This window comes from Phacochoerus africanus, chromosome 12 (assembly GCF_016906955.1).
Source record: "Phacochoerus africanus isolate WHEZ1 chromosome 12, ROS_Pafr_v1, whole genome shotgun sequence".
NCBI classification, from domain to species: Eukaryota; Metazoa; Chordata; class Mammalia; order Artiodactyla; family Suidae; genus Phacochoerus; species Phacochoerus africanus.
In genome coordinates this window covers 2,690,128-2,706,816 of record NC_062555.1, presented here as the reverse complement: position 1 = coordinate 2,706,816, position 16,689 = coordinate 2,690,128, and the positions used below count along the sequence as shown (strand labels likewise).

Below are 16,689 nucleotides of genomic sequence, written 5' to 3'. Positions count from 1 at the left end.
AATATTATTCACTCATGCCAAATAAAAAATTAATATTGTCCAAAGAATCAATGACTTTTTCTTTACTTTTCTATTTCTTATGTCATTACATATACAATCAGGGGAAAGTTTGAATAAGTATTATGATTTCCATCTTATTCAGATAATAGTGGGTCACAGTAGGTAGGTAAGTACCCATTAGAAAGTGGCATTTCCATGATCAAGTGAGTATATTTGGTCAACAACCATAGTATTCATGTCATAATTTTTCTTTTCTTTTTCTTTCTGTAAAGTTTGTCTAAGCAGTAACTTCTCCTCATCAGGTTAAGCAATGCAGCAAAAGAAGAGTATCACTGAGTTCATGCTGTTAGGATTGACACAGGGTCCTAAGAAGCAAAAAAAAATGGTGTTTGTAATCTTCATTTTCTATGTGGGAACTGTGGTGGGAAATTTGCTCATTACTGTGACCATCAAGTCTATATTGACACTTGGGAACCCTGCATACTTCTTCCTACTTTATATTTCCTTAGTTGATGCCTGCTTTTCAACTTCTCTAGCCCATAGGCTCCTTGTGGATGCTTTGTCTGAAAAGAAAATCATATATTACAATGAGTGACTGACTCAAATATTTGCACTGCATTTATTTGGCTGCATGGATATCTTTGTCCTTGTCCTCATGGCCATGGATCACTATGTGACCACCTACCATCCCTTGCATTACCCAACCATCATGAAGTGTCAGTTCTGCATCATCCTGATTGTTCTTGCATAGATAGGATCTTTTATACATTCTATGGCTCAGATTATCCTGGCCTTGAGATTGCCCTTCTGTGTATCCAATTTGCTTAATCACTATTGCTGTGATATGTAGCCCTAGCTGAAACTTGGCTGCATGGAAATTTATGTGGTGAATCTTTTTGTAGCATTTAATAGTGGGGCCCTTTGTGCAGGCAGTTTTATAATTCTGATGATCTCATATATTGTCATTTTGCATTTGCTGCAAAACCACAGTGCAGAAAGGAAGAAAAAAGGTCTCTCCACTTGTACTTCCCACGTCACTGTAGTTGTCTTATATTTTGGTCCATGTATATTTATATAAACACACCACTCAACCACATTCCCCATGCACAAAATGGTTGAAATGTTTTACACTATTGGAACACCCTTCCTCAATCCACTCATCTACACACTGAAGAGCAGAATTGAAAAATGCGATGAGGAAGTTATGGCATGTCAGAATTGATTCAGAAGCAAAATATGAATTGTGGGCTTGGCCTGATTACTTAATGATAAATGGTTTGACTGATTCTGTGCACTTGGGAATAGATATCCAATATGACAGTATCTGACTATTGTATGAAAAACATAAATCAAAAATATGATTACTACTATTTTTTGAGTTTGCAGGCAAGATAAATGCCAAGGTTTCTTATTCTTTAAATAGACCAAACTTACAGATTCTAACCATGTTCTTCTGTAAAAGTTTACCTGAAATAAATTTAGTAAAAATAACATGATTTTTTTTTCATTTATTTTTATTTTGGGGACACTACAAAGTTTCAGTGTATACTGATATCTCAACATCATCATACCATGGGTGAGAAGGGCCAAATAGGATGTAAATGTCATGATTCCAATGTTAAGTCATTCAATCTAACCTCCCTAACACCAGCAGAGTCTCACACACAGATACAGACACACACTGCACAGAAGTTCATAGTTATTTGCATTTCAGATAAATAAATGATGGTAAAAGGAAGAAAATAAAAAACAAACATGCACTTGAGAAAACAAATTTAGGATAATCGAAAAGGAGTTATACAGGAAAAGAAAGCTTAGAAAATTTTATGTAGTTCAATAGTACTGGTAATCAAATAAAACTGGGAAAAAGTAATTTTTATATAATTTTTGCAACAAGATATACACACAATGTATAATTTTGAATTTGTCACCATCCTTAGTAGTGATTCACTTAAAGGAGAAACTTTCAATTCTAAGTATCCTTTCATTTTGGGAAAAAGTAAAATGGCTGACATGTGTCCAGTGCCTTTTTGTTATCATGATTTAGTCTCAAAAAAAGGTACAAAGTTGAGAGTGAAAATATGTAGATAGCAAATATGAAGCTCAGACATGTAAACAAATCTTTGAGTTTGTTCTGCAGAGAAAGCAAGATTTAAAATCAGTACCATATGTGTCCCTTGTCAGTAACAAATGGTTCTACTTCATTTTATTCCTGAATTCAAACATTTATAATGTGGCCTAAAGCACAGAAAACATGAGGATTTGATGCACTGATTATGATATGTACTTATTTTAGCTTTAAAATGGGTGGTAGCATATAATGATTAAGAGCATGAGCTCAGACTCAGACTTGATGAATCCAAATCCTGGCTCTCTCACCTTATAGATGTGTAACTTCAGTAAAAACAGATGAAATCCCAGGCCTCAATATTTGTTTTATAAAATGGAATTAAAATCATCCCTATTAAATTGGCTTATCATGAGGGTTAAACAAGACGGTGTGCATAACAAACTTTGAGTAAATAAGACAATTTAGTATACGCTATTTTCATCATAAAATGAATTATTAAAAACATTTACTGAAATTTCAATTTATTACATTAATGGGCACAATATATGCTTGCTAACAATGTTTTATTTTGTTCAGAGAATGTAATTCATGATTATAATGGAAGGTCAGTTTTAACCAAGGGTTTCAGTCAAGTCTTGTTTTTATAGGATTAAGCAGATACCTAAGAAAACGTCAAACATATTGGTCTCGAGCTAGGTGTGCACGGAGGGGGTCATGACTCCCATGTTGGTGTTTCTCTGTTCTGCCTGTCAAACACCAACTACTATACTCTTCTCCTAGCCTCTGAAGCTTCGTTTCTGCCCAGCTCATCTCCCTATGGTGAACAGGTTTCCTGTGTGAGGGAATATTTTCTGTTTCACAGCTCCCTCCAAGGGATGAATGTCCCATCTTTTTCCCCCATTTTTTTGGCCACACCCACAGCATGTTGTGGAAATTCCTGGGCCTGATATTAAACCTGCACCACGGAAGCAACCTGAGCCCATTCAGTGACAATGTCAGATCCTTAACCTCACAAGAAAACTCCTGCAGATCCCATCTTGATTCCTTTTATTTTTCTTTCATCCAAACCAGCTACATAATGATCTTTCTTGCAATTTTGGTTTTAAGAGAACTTATGCCAGTGTTGAACAGGTATTCTGTGAATTTATTTCCACATATAGATATATTTTTGGTGTACTAAAGGGAGATGAGAGCCATGTTCTTCTATTTCACCATCTTGTTTCAGCCCCCAACTTGGTAGCACTCTTGATCTGATTAGAATTTGTGAGCAGAAATTGCCAGAAGAACAAAAATATGAACTTCAAGAATTGCTGGAAGCTCACTGTAGATACCTATGATAGTTAAGAATTCTTGGGAGACCTAGTCATAGGACTGCACAACCAATTTTGTGAGATTTATCTCCAGGAGTTTGACATGTCCCCACAGTAAGTATCAAAGAAACACCCTTAAGCTTTCAGCAGGAGAAAAGAGAAGGAACCATTCCTGTTTTGTAGAAAAATACAGCCCTCCAAAACTGAATAAAAATAAATAGATAATTAGATAATTTGAACACCAATCAGTAGAAATGAAAGAGAATTTGTAATTAAAAACAAATCAAACAAATAAAAAAACCTCACTGCAAACAGAAGTCCAGGAATAGATGCCTTCACAAGGGACTTCTCCCCAAAATACAAAGAGCATTTAACAATCTTTCTCAAAACCTTCCTAAAGACTGTTGAGAAAGGAAAAGTCCCAAAAACATTCTATGAAGAAACCATCATCCTGATACCAAAACTGGATAAAGGCAATGCAAAAGAAAGAAAAGAGAAAGAAAGAAAGAGAGAGAGAGAGAGAGAGAGAGAGAGGGAGAAAGGAAAGAAAGGAAGGAAGGAAGGAAGGAAGGAAGGAAGGAAGGAAGGAAGGAAGAAAGAAAGAAAGAAAGAAAGAAAGAAAGAAAGAAAGAAAGAAAGAAAGAAAGAAAGAAAGAAAGAAAGAAAGAGAGAAAGAAAGAAAAAAGAAAGAAAGAAAGAAAGAAACAGAGGAAGAAAAGAAAAGAAAATTTCAGGCCAAAATCTGAGAAATATAGAAACAAAAATTCTCGACAAAACATAGCAAACTGAACCCAGGTACACCTTAAAAAAATCATACACCACAATCAACTGGATTCATCTCAGGTTCACAAGGATGGTTCAACATATCCAAATCAATGACAAAAGCCACATGATCATCTCAAGAGATCCCAAAAAAGCATTCAATAAAATTCAACATCCATTCATGATAAAAACTCTTGCCAATTTGGGTATAGAGGGAACATATCTCAACATAATTGAAACTATTTATGACAGACTCACAACCAACATGATACTCAACAGTGAAAAGCTGAAAGCTTTTCTGCTAAAACCTGGAAAAAAAATGCACACTCTCACCTCTTCTATTCAACATAGTAGTATAAGTTCTTATCACAGCAATCAGAAAAGAAAAAAGAAATAAAATATATCCAAATTGGAAGAGGAGAGGTAAAATTGTCATAATATGCAGATGTCAGTGTACTACATATAGAAATCTCTAAGAAGTACACAACAACTACTAGAACTGATAAAATCAATAAGGTATCAGGATACAAAATTAACATCCAGAAAATGTTAGCATTTCTTTACACAAACAATGAAATATCAGAACGGAAATTTTTTTAAAATCCCTTTTAAAATCACATTGGAAAATAAACTACTAAGGAATAACTGACCAAGGAGGTGAAAGACTTACATACTTAGATGTACAAAACATTGGTAAAGAAATTGAAGGTTATTTAAAGAAATGGAAAAAGTAGACCACACTATTTTCTTGGAAGAATTAATACTGTTAAAATGGCCATACTCCTCAAAGCAATCTACAGATTTAATATCATATCTCTCATGTTACCCATGGTATTTTTCACAGAACTTGGACAGAGAATTCTAAAGGTTATATGGAACAATAAAAGATTGAGAATTCCCAAAGCAATCCTGAGGAGAAAGTACAAATCTGGAAGCATAATCCTCCCAGACTTCAGACAATAATACTACAAAACTATAGTTATCAAAGTAATGTGCTGTTGGAAAAAATATATGTAGATCAATGAAACAGAATAATGAGCCCAAAAAAAAACCCACACACCTATGATCAACTGAACTATGACAAAGCAGGCAAGAAAAAACAATGACAAAAAGATAGTCTCTTCCATAAGGGGTGTTATAAAAATGGACAGCTGCATGTAAAATAAAAAATTAGAGCATTGTCTAACATAATACACAAAAATAAACTCAAAATGTATTAAATACCTAAATGTAAGACCAGATACTATAAAAATAATAGAGAAAAATTTTGAAAGAACACTAATTGACATAAATTGTAACAATAATTTTGATCCATATTCTAAGTCAAAGGAAATAAAAGCAAAATAAACAAGTAGGACCTAGTCAAACTTATAACCTTTTGCATAGTAAAGGAAAACATGAACAAAATGAAAATATACTCCACAAATTGGAAGAAAATATTTGCAAATGATGTGACAGACAAGGGTAATTTCCAAAATATACCAGCAGTTCATATGACTCAGTAACAAGAAACAAACAAGAATCCCAATTACTAAATAGAAATAGGCCTAAATAGACAGTTCTCCAAAGATAGACAGATGGCCAAAAAACACATGAAAATATGCTTAAATTGCTTCTTATTAGAGAAATGTAAATAAAAATTACAATGCGGTACCACCTCACACAGGTAAAAATGGACATCATCACAAATAACAAATGCTGGAGGGGGTGTGGAGAAAAGGGAACCCTCCTACACTATTGACGAGAATGTAAGTGGGTAAAACCACTATGGAGAACAGCATGGAGGTACCTTAGAAAACTATACATGAAACTACCATATAACCCAGCAATTACACTCTTGGGCATATATCCGGACAAAACTCTACTTAAAAGAGACACGTGCACCGCATGTTCATTGCAGCACTATTCACAATAGCCAAGGTATGTAAACAACCAAAGTGTCCAGTGATAGAAAATTGAATTAGGAAGATATGGTATATACACACAATGGAATAATACTCAGCCATAAAAGGGATGAATTAATGCCATTTTCAGCAACATGGATGGAACTAGAAACTTTCATACTGAATGAAGTAAGTAAGAAAAAGACAAATATCATATGATATCACTTATATCTGGAACCTAATATATGGCACAAATGAAACTTTCCACAGAAAAGAAAATCATGGACTTGGAGAATAGACCTGTGGTTGCCAAGAGGGAGAGGAGGGAGTGGGGTGGATTGGGAGCTTGGAGTCAATAAATGCAAACTATTGCCTTTGGATTGGATTAGCAATGAGATCCTGCTGTGTAGCAGTGGGAAGTATGTCTAGTTACTTATGATGGAGCATGATAATGTGAGAAAATCAAATGTGTACATGTATGTGTAACTGGGTCACCCTGCTGCACAGTCAAAAAAATTGTATTGGGGAAGTTACAATTAAAAAAACAAAAAATTACAACTAATAAATTCTGGGGTGGGTGTGAAGAAAAGGGAGCCCTTCTCCACTGTTGGTGGGAAAGTAAATTGGTACAGCCACTACAGAAAACAGTATGGAGTTGTCTTGAAAAACTAAATATATACTTTTCATGTTATCCAGCAATACTACTCCTAGGCAAATATCCTGAGAAACATATACTTCAAAGAGATAAGTGCACAACCACGTTCATAGTGGTACTATTTAAAAGAGCCAAGACGTGGAAGCAACCTAAATATCCATGGAAAGATGCATTGATATAGAAAATGTAGTATATGTACCCAAAGGACTACTACTCAGACATAAAAAGAATGATATAATGCCTTTTGTAGCAACATGGATAGATTTAGATATTATGATACTAAGTTAAGTTACTCATACAGAGAAGGACAAATATGTGGTGTCACTTTTTTGTGGAATCTAAAATGTATACAAATGAAATTATTTACCCAGTAGAAGCATACTCACAGAAACAGAAAACAATCATACATTTACTAAAGAGGAATGGGGGTGAGACAGGAAAAATTAGAAGTTTGGGATTAATATATACATACCATTATATGTAAAATTCAAAATACATTCATGATAAAAACTCTTATTTAAGAGTTAAAAACCAAAGAGGGATGGAACAAAAGAGATAAAATTATAAACAACAAAGTACTACTGTATAGTATAGGGAACTATATTCAACATCCTATAATAAATGATAATGGAAAAAAAGATTTACCATAAATCTCAAATAAGCCACCCAGTGTGATAGAATGTTAATAAATTGATCTAAAGTATGAATTTTTTATAAATATATCAATGTAATCCAATGCAGAAAGAATAGATGTTTCAACAAATGCTGAATCAATTGAATATCCATATGATTAATAAAAAATGAACTTCAGGAACTACCTCAAACTATAAACAAAAATTAACACAAAGTGAGTCAGAGAACTAAATGTTAAACCTAAACTTGTAAAAATTATAGAAGAAATATTTTTGACCAGAGGTAGATCAATATTTGAGACATGACACAATAAGCACATACTATAAGGAACACTGAAAAATGAACCTTGGTGATAATTTTAATCTTCTGCTGATCAGATACCATTGCTTTTAAAAAATATAAAAGCTCTCCACAGACTAGGAGAATGTGTGTGTTTGTCTGTGTACACACATACAACTATGCATAAATTTATATAGGATAAGTACATATATTCATAAAGTTTCTATATAAATATATTTTCTATTATGTTACAAATACAATATATGTGACAAAATACCTCTATCTAGAATACATAAGTAGCTCTTAGAAATTAGTAATAGGAAACCCTGAATTCCTGCTTTTATTTTATTTTTTTATGATTTTATTTTTTCCATTGTAGTGTACGGTGTTCTACCAATTTCTACTCTAAAGCAAAGTGACTCAGACACACGTACATATCTACATACACATGTACGTATATGTGTGTGTGTGTGTGTGTATATATATATATATATATATATATATATATGTATATATATTCTTTTTCTCACATTACTCTCCATCATGTTCCATCACAAGTGACTGGATATATTTCCCTGTGCTATATAGCAGAAGCTCATTGCTTATCCACACCAAATGCAATACTTTTCATCTATTAACCACAGACTCCCAGTCCATCTCACTCCCTCCTCCTCCTCCTTGGTGACCACAAGTCTGTTCTCCAAGTCCTTGAGTTTCTTTTCTGTGGAAAGTTTCATTTGTGCCTTACATTAGATTCCAGATATAGGTGATATCACATGGTGTTTGTTTTTCTCTTTCTGACTTATATCACTTAGCATGAGAATCTCTAGTTCCATCCAAGTTGGTTTTTTATCATTTTTATTAGATTTAACATATACATGATGGCATTATTTTGTTGTCTTTTATGATGGATGAGTATATATACTGTGTATATATACCAGAATTCCTACTTTAAACTTATGCAAAGCACTTGAAAAGAATCTTTCAGGAGTTCCTGTCATGGCACAGTGGAAGTGAATCTGAGTAGGAGACATGAGGTTGAGGGTTCAATCCCTGGCCTCACTAAGTGGGTTAAGGATCTGGCATTGCCCTGAGCTGTGGCGTAGATCAGATCCTGCATTGCTGTGGCTCTAGTGTAGGCCAGCAGCTGTAGCTCCAACTGCACCCCTAGCCTGGGAACTGCCATATGTTGTAGGGGCAGCAATAAAAAGCAAAAAAAAAAAAAAAAGAAGAAGAAAAGAATCTTTCAGAAAAAAGTGATTCACAAATGGCCAATAATATTTTTTTAAATGTTCGACATTATTAGTCTTCAGGGAAAGCAAACTATAAACTCCAATAATTTATCACTTCATACATCCTAGAATGATGAAAAGAAAAAGAAAATACTGAGTGAAAATGTGGAACAATTCTTATGTTTGAATTTAGAACCACAGTCTTTTTTTAATTTACTTAATTTTATTAGATTATAGTTGACTTACAAAGTTGTATCAGTTTCAGGTGTACAGCAAAGTGAATTAGTCATACAAACATACACATATATACATATAGCCATTCTTTTTTCCCGTATAGGTTATTACAAACTATTAAGCTGATTTTCCTGTGACTATACATTAGATTTTCATTAATCAACTATTTTATACAGTAAAATATATATGGTATTCCCATCCTTCCAATTCTTCCCTTCCCACCTGCAACCATTTCACTACAGTAATCATAAGATTTGTTTTGAAATCTGTGAGTTTATTTCTGTTCTATAAATAAGCTTTTTTATCATTTTTGTTAGATTCAACATGTACATATCATATGATATTTGTCTTTTCTGTCTTATTTACTTCACATAGTATAATCTCCATGTCATACATGTTGCCCAAAATAGCATTATTTTGTTCTTTTTTTATGGCTAAGTAATATTGCAATGTATATATGTACCACTTGTTCTTTATTCATTCATCTGTCAGTGGATATTTAGATTGTTTCCATGTCTTGGCCATTGTAAACAGTGCTTCAATGAACAACTGGGTGAACCTATATTTTTGAATTATGGATTTCTCTGGATATACGCCCACAAGTGGGATATCTGGATCATATGTTAGTTCTACATATTGTTTTTAAGGAACCTCCATACTGTCCTCCATAGTGGTTGCACAAATTTATAGTCCCACCAACAGTGTAGGAGGATTCCCTTTTCTCTATACCCTCTCCACCATTCATTGTTTGTAGCCTTTTTAATGATGGACATTCTGACTGATTTGAGATGGTACCTCACTGTATTTAGGCTTGCATTTTCTAATTATTTGTGACATTGAATATCTTTTCATGTGCTTTTAGCCATGTGTCTGTTTTCTTTGTAGAAATGTCTATTTAGATCTTCTGCCATTTTTTTTGTCTTTTTGCCATTTCTAGCGCTACTCCCATGGCATATGGAGGTTCCCAGGCTAGGGGTCTAATCCCAGCTGTAGTTGCTGGCCTATGCCAGAGCCACAGCAATGCAGGATCCGAGCCATGTCTGTAACCTAAACCACAGCTCATGGCAACACGGGATCCTTAACCCACTGAGCAAGGCCAGGGATCGAACCCACAACCTCATGATTCCTAGTAGGAATCGTTAACCACTGAGCCATGACAAGAACTCCCTTATGCCATATTTAATTGTTTGTTGTTGTTGGTTTTTGATAGAAAGCTACATGAGATGTTTGTATATTTTGGAGATTAATCCCTTATAAATCACTTTGTTTGCAAAGATTTTCTCCCATTCTGTGCATTGCCATTTCTTTTTTTCCCCCTATGTTTTATTTTGCTCTGCAAAGGCTATTAAGTTTAATTAGGTCCCATATGTTTTTTGTTTTTGCTTTCATTATTCTAGGAGGTGGATCAAAGAAGATATTGCTGAAATTTACATCAAAATGTGTTCTGGCTATATTTTCCTCAAGGAGTTTTATAGTATCTGGTCTTATGTTTAGATCCTTAATCCATTTGAGTTTATTTTTGTATGGTGTAAGATAAAGTTTTAACTTAATTCTTTAACATGTAGCCATCCAATTTTCCCAGAACCACTTATTGAACAGATTGTCTTTTCCCCACTGTGTGTTCTTGCCTCTTTTTTCATAGGCTGGTTGGCCATAAGTGCTAGAACCCCAGTCTTATGCTCTGGATATCTCTCCACATTTTTACAGTTACCTGGTAGTCCATAATGACTGCCACATCTGTCCTAAAATGACTTTCTCAGAACCTTTTAGATTTTTGTTTATTTTCATACCCCTGGGAAAAACACATTTTGGCCTCAAGTATTTTTTTATTGTTATTTCCCCAATACAATTTTTTTCTACTGTACAGCATGGTGACCCAGTTACTACCATTAAGGTTATGCCCTCAATGCTTTAGTTCTTAGGCCCTGGGTACTAGGTTTACTTAAATGTCTTAAAATGGATAAGGCAGAAGCTCTCTGACATGAGTATGGAGATTTAACTATATCATAGTTCCTCATGCTGGAATTATCCAATTCTTCCTATTTACATGACATTCAGCTTTCTCCAAAACTCAGGTATATATAGAGAGAGGGGACTCACATGTTTGGTGTGATGCAGTGAATAAAATTCCCTACTTAAGAATGAGTGTTTCTCAAGTATATATCTCTAGAATACCTACTTCTAAGATGAAGCCTTTCCATCAAAAAATAATAATTAATTCCTAAGAGAAAACTGTAGCTAAAGGACAAAGTAATTGAACATTTGGGGAAACCTCTTTAAATATCCATGCATTGCAGGTAAACATCTTTTTTTGTTTATATCTACAGAGCAAGATTCATCAAGGGGAAAATAACTGTTTGAATGTGTTTCCACCACATCCTCTGCCTCCTGCCTATGGGACAACAGCCATCTATAGAAGATCATTTCTCCATAGTGTTCCAAATGAGTCCATTCTGAATTCAAGTCCCAGATTTTCTGTGAAAACTACGGGAGGTTGTGAAAACTATCGGAAGCTGTGAAAACTATCAGAATCTGTGAAAACTATTGGAGGCTTTAAAAGAAAAGATTTAGACTTACAAGAAAAGTTACTTTTCCACTATTGATTTTATATTGAATTATCTAAACAGCCTTCTTCTGTGTGTGCCATGTCTTTTAGACTGAAAGGTACTTATTCCAAGAGGAGTTTACTTTGAAGATGGGATTATTTTTGAACGCCCGCAAATAACATTAAGACCATCTAAGCCAGAAGTTAGGTTTTTCAATACTTTTGATGCTTCTAAAGATTGTTGCATTCCATATACAGCACTCATTGTTTCACAGTCCTAATAATAGAGCATTTTATCTTCACTACTGTCCTCAAAAGATAGTAAATATTGTTAGCCTAATTTGACAGATGAAAAAGCTCACAGACACTAAGAAACTTGTAGGATGCAGCTCTCTAACACCTGATATCCTGTTTTTTCCCTGAAGTACTTTAATGATTAAGACTAATTATGAGCAAATATCATTCTCAATGGTGAAAAGCTGAAAGAATTCCCGCTGAGATCAGGAAAAAGTCAAGGATGTCCACTCTCGCCACTACTCCTCAACACACTTTTGGAAGTCCTAGCCACAGCAATGAGAGAAGTAAAAGAGAACAAAGAAATCCCAATTGGAAAGGAAGAAGTAAAACTATCACTCTTTGCAGATGACACGATACTATACCTAGTGAATCCTGAAGACTCTACCAGAAAACTGTTGGATCTCATCCATGAATTTGGCAAAGTCGCAGGATACAAAATTAATACACAGAAATTGACAGCATGTCTATACACTAACAATGAAAGAGCAGAAAGAGAAATTAGGGAGGCAATCCTATTTACCACTGCATTCCAAAAGAATAAAATACCTAGGAGTAAACCTACCTAAAGAGACAGAAGATCTGTACTCTGAAAACTATAAGACACTGATGAAAGAAATCAAAAATGATACAAATAGATGGAAAGACATACCATGCTCCTGGATTGGAAGAGTTAATATTATCAAAATGACTATGCTAACTAAGGCAATCTACAGCTTCAATGCAATCCCTATCAAATTACCAAGGACATTTTTCACAGAACTTGAACAAAATAGTTCAAAGTTTGTTTGGAAGCACAAAAGACCCAGAATAGCCAAAGACATCCTGAAAAAGCAAAATGGAGCTGGAGGAATCAGGCTCCCGGACTTAAGACTATACTACAAAGCAACAATCATCAAAACTGTATGGTACTCACACAAAGACAGAAATAGAGATCAGTGGAACAGGATACAAAGCCCTGAATTATACCCACGCACCTACAGCCAACTAATCTAGGACAAAGGAGGCAGGAATATACAATGGAGAAACGACAGCATGTTCAATAAGTGGTGCTGGGAAAACTGGAGGGCCACATGGAAAAGAATGAAATTAGAACACTCCCTAACACCATACACAAAAATAAACTCCAAATGGATTAAAGACCTAGATATAAGACCAGACACTCTAAAACTATTAGAGGAAAACATAGGCCAAACACTCTCTGACATAAACCACAGCAACATCTTCTCAGATCCACCTCTTAGAGTAATGACAGTAAAAAGAAAAATAAACAAAGGGGATCGAATCAAACTTCAAAGTTTCTGCACAGCAAAGGAAGCCCTAAACAACATGAAAAGACAACACACAGAATGGGAGAAAATATTTGTGAGTGAATCAACTGACAAGGTATTAATCTCAAAATTTACAAACCCTTTCTGCAGTTCCATTCCAAAAAAAAACAAACAAGCCCATCAAAAATTGGGCAGAAGATCTGAACAGACAGTTCTCTGAAGAAGACATATGGATGGCCACAAAACACATGAAATGTTGTTCAACATCACTCAATATTAGAGAAATGCAAATCAAAACCACTATGAGGTACCACCTTACACCAGCCAGAATGGCCATCATCAAGAAGTCTACAAATGAGAAGTGCTGGGGAGGGTGTGGAGAAAAAGGAACCCTACTTCACTGTTGGTGGGATTGTAAATTGGTGCAGCCACTGTGGAAAACAGTATGGAGACTCCTCAGAAAACTAAAACTAGAACTGTCATTTGATCCAGCAATCCCACTCCTGGGCATCTATCCAGAGAAAACCATGACTCGCAGAGACACATGTACTCCGATGTTCAGTGCAGCACTATTTGCAGTAGCCAAGACATGGAAACAACCTAAATATCCATCGACAGAAGAGTGGATCAAGAATATGTGGTACATATACACAATGGAATATGACTCAGCCATTAAAAGGAACAAAATATCAGCATTTTTAGCAACATGGATGGACCTTGACATTATCATGCTAAGGGATGTCAGCTATACAATGAGACACTAACATCAAATGCTTTCACTGACATGGAATCTGAAAAAAGGACCAACTGCACTTCTTTCTTCTTTGCAGAACAGATACTGACTCACAGACATTGAAAAACTTATGATCTCTGGAGGCGACAGTTTGTGGGTTGGGGGATGTGCTTGGGTTACGGGATGGAAATCCTGTGAAATTGGATTGTTATGATCATTATACAACTACAGGTGTGATAAATTCATTTGAGTTATAAAAAAATATAAACATAAATGTAAAATAAAAAAAGAAATTAAAAGGTTAAGAATCTCAGAGGAGGTAGAAATTACTTCTAGTAAATGTAGTAATTTTTTTTTCTTACTGGGTAGTATTTTTACACTTTGAATCTGATTTATAGGCTTAATATTCAAAAGACTAAATTGTGATCCAAATCCAAAGAGTGTTTCTCAAAAGCACACCACTATTCTTCTCCCATATTAATTTCTTGTTTAGAAGAATTTATCTGCTCATACATTATGATTAAAGGCATTGGCTTTGGAGCTCCCTCATGGTATATCAAGTTGTCACTGCTGTGGCTCTGGTTTGATCCCTAACCTAGGAATTTCTGCATGGTGCAATTGCAGCCAAAATACAGAAATAAAATAAAAATAAAAGCAAAAAAAATGACTGTCTACTTCCATAACCTCCTCAGTACCAAAGCTCTTTATATCTGAGCATCACAGTATCTTGAGCAGATACTTGCACAGCTAGAGCATGGACCTACTTTGTTGGATATATTTTTGGATATATTTCTCCCTTCATTTCTGCTGAAATATGATTTCCCTAACAAGAGATTCATAAATTATTATTCATTTTATTTTTTTCCTTTTCAAATTACAGGTTTTTCATATATTTGTCTCTTTATTACTATTATTTCCCCAAAGATCCTAATCTTTTTTCTCTAGAAATTTTTCTAGGGAAGAAAACTGTCCAGAAGTATTCTGATAAACTAATCTATAATGAGCTTACATTCTATTTCATTTAAAATTGTTATGATAAAAAGTCATAAGTTGTATCTGCACATATAAATGGAATAATTATTATTTTTCTGATAGAATGGACCATGAGATTTCTCAAAACTCACATTATTGCCCAGGTTGTGATTTACTCTCAATTGGTATCTAGTTTTCCAGGTTTTTTTGTTGTTGTTGTGATATTTTCTTTGCAAATATTTCATTCATTACTTATGGAACTTTGTGGAAGTTTCCCAATTTTCTGAGATAAAGCTGGGGAGGGGCAGAGACATGCCTTTAATTAAGAAAGAATACGTCTTAGGAATAAGCTATTTAAATGACTAAAAGACTGAAGAATTCTACTGGTACCTGTGAGAACACTCAGTTTTGGTTCTTCCAGGCAATTAAAATCCCAGTGTTTCTCTTGTTATACACCATTTCTCCTGTTAGGTATATATAGAGATTAACAGCCATAAATATGAATGTTATCCTAAATCCTCAACCAGGGAAATACAATTTTTGATTGCCTTACTGTAAATGATTGAGAATACTAAATTCAAGTAACTAATTTCAGTGTTATTTTTTTTTACCACTGAATAGTGAGCTTGGTCAAGTTAGTTTCCACTATTTAGGCCAGTTTTTACAGTCATACAAACAGCAGCTTTGTTTTTCTTTGAAGAAATTTTTGCAGCAGGTGAAAATGTTCAACTATATTTGCATAGCAAATGTTTATGCTCTATATGTTTTATATTCTAGGTATTCATGTCAGAATGTTCTATAGAAATCCAAATGATTCAGGTGATGGGGAGCCTGCATGGTAATATAGAAATTACCAAATTTGCCGGGACAGCAGGTCGCCACTTGAAATTATTTGTAGATCCACTGCTTAGCCATCCATTACTGTGTGTTCTATGGTCACACATAGACGCGAGGTATCTGCAGTTACCTTCAGTAAAAGAAGCATTTGGGCCAAGGAAAAACACAAGAAGTGACTTCTTAAAACAATTGAAAAAGGATAATCACTGAAAATGCATATGATATATTTAAACACAGCTAATGTCTTCAATATCTTATATTTTCATTGAAAGAAGTCTGAATTGAGAAATTTAGGCTAGGAAAACCCAGAAACTAACCAGGATGTGCAAAATGTATTTGGTTTTATTATTAAAAGATTACTTATATTGGGAGTTCCCATCTTGGTGTAATGGAAATAAATCCAACTAGGACCCATGGAGTTGCAGGTTCGATCCCTTGCCTTGCTCAGTGGGTTAAGGATCTGGCATTGCTGTGAGCTGTGGTATATGTTGCAGATGTGGCCCAGATCTGGCATTGCTGTGTCTGTGGCTTCAGCCAGCAGCTACAGCTCTGATTAGATCCCTAGCCTGGGAACCTCCATATGCTGCAGGTAAAGCCCTAAAAAGACAAAAGCAAAAAACAAAAACAAAAACAAAAACTTACAGATATTTATCATTAAATTTGCCAAATAACAGAAAAAATGTAATATATAACATAAAAGATACTGGATTTATAATCTTGGTTCATGGGCTATTATACTTTGTGTGATATGTTAATATGTAGTAAGTAATTTAGTATATAATAGTAAAAGTAAGCAATAATAATTATTTTAGACATTTAAATTAGAGATTTTTAAATTGTGTATCATAATAAGTTTGTTAGAATATAAAGTATTATATGCCTATTCTATTTTGGCAACTTGATATGGGCTTTTATGTGTGAATATTTTAAAATTATGAGAGCAACAATGTACACATTGATAAAGAAATTCTTGTTCAA

The 16,689-nt window shown here is 34.4% G+C and overlaps 1 pseudogene; it reads left to right on the top strand.

Annotated features, from left to right (window-relative positions):
• The first annotated feature begins 310 nt into the window (after window positions 1-310).
• Window positions 311-1,328, top strand: LOC125113004 (olfactory receptor 4C11-like; annotated as a pseudogene).
• The last annotated feature ends 15,361 nt before the right edge of the window (window positions 1,329-16,689 follow it).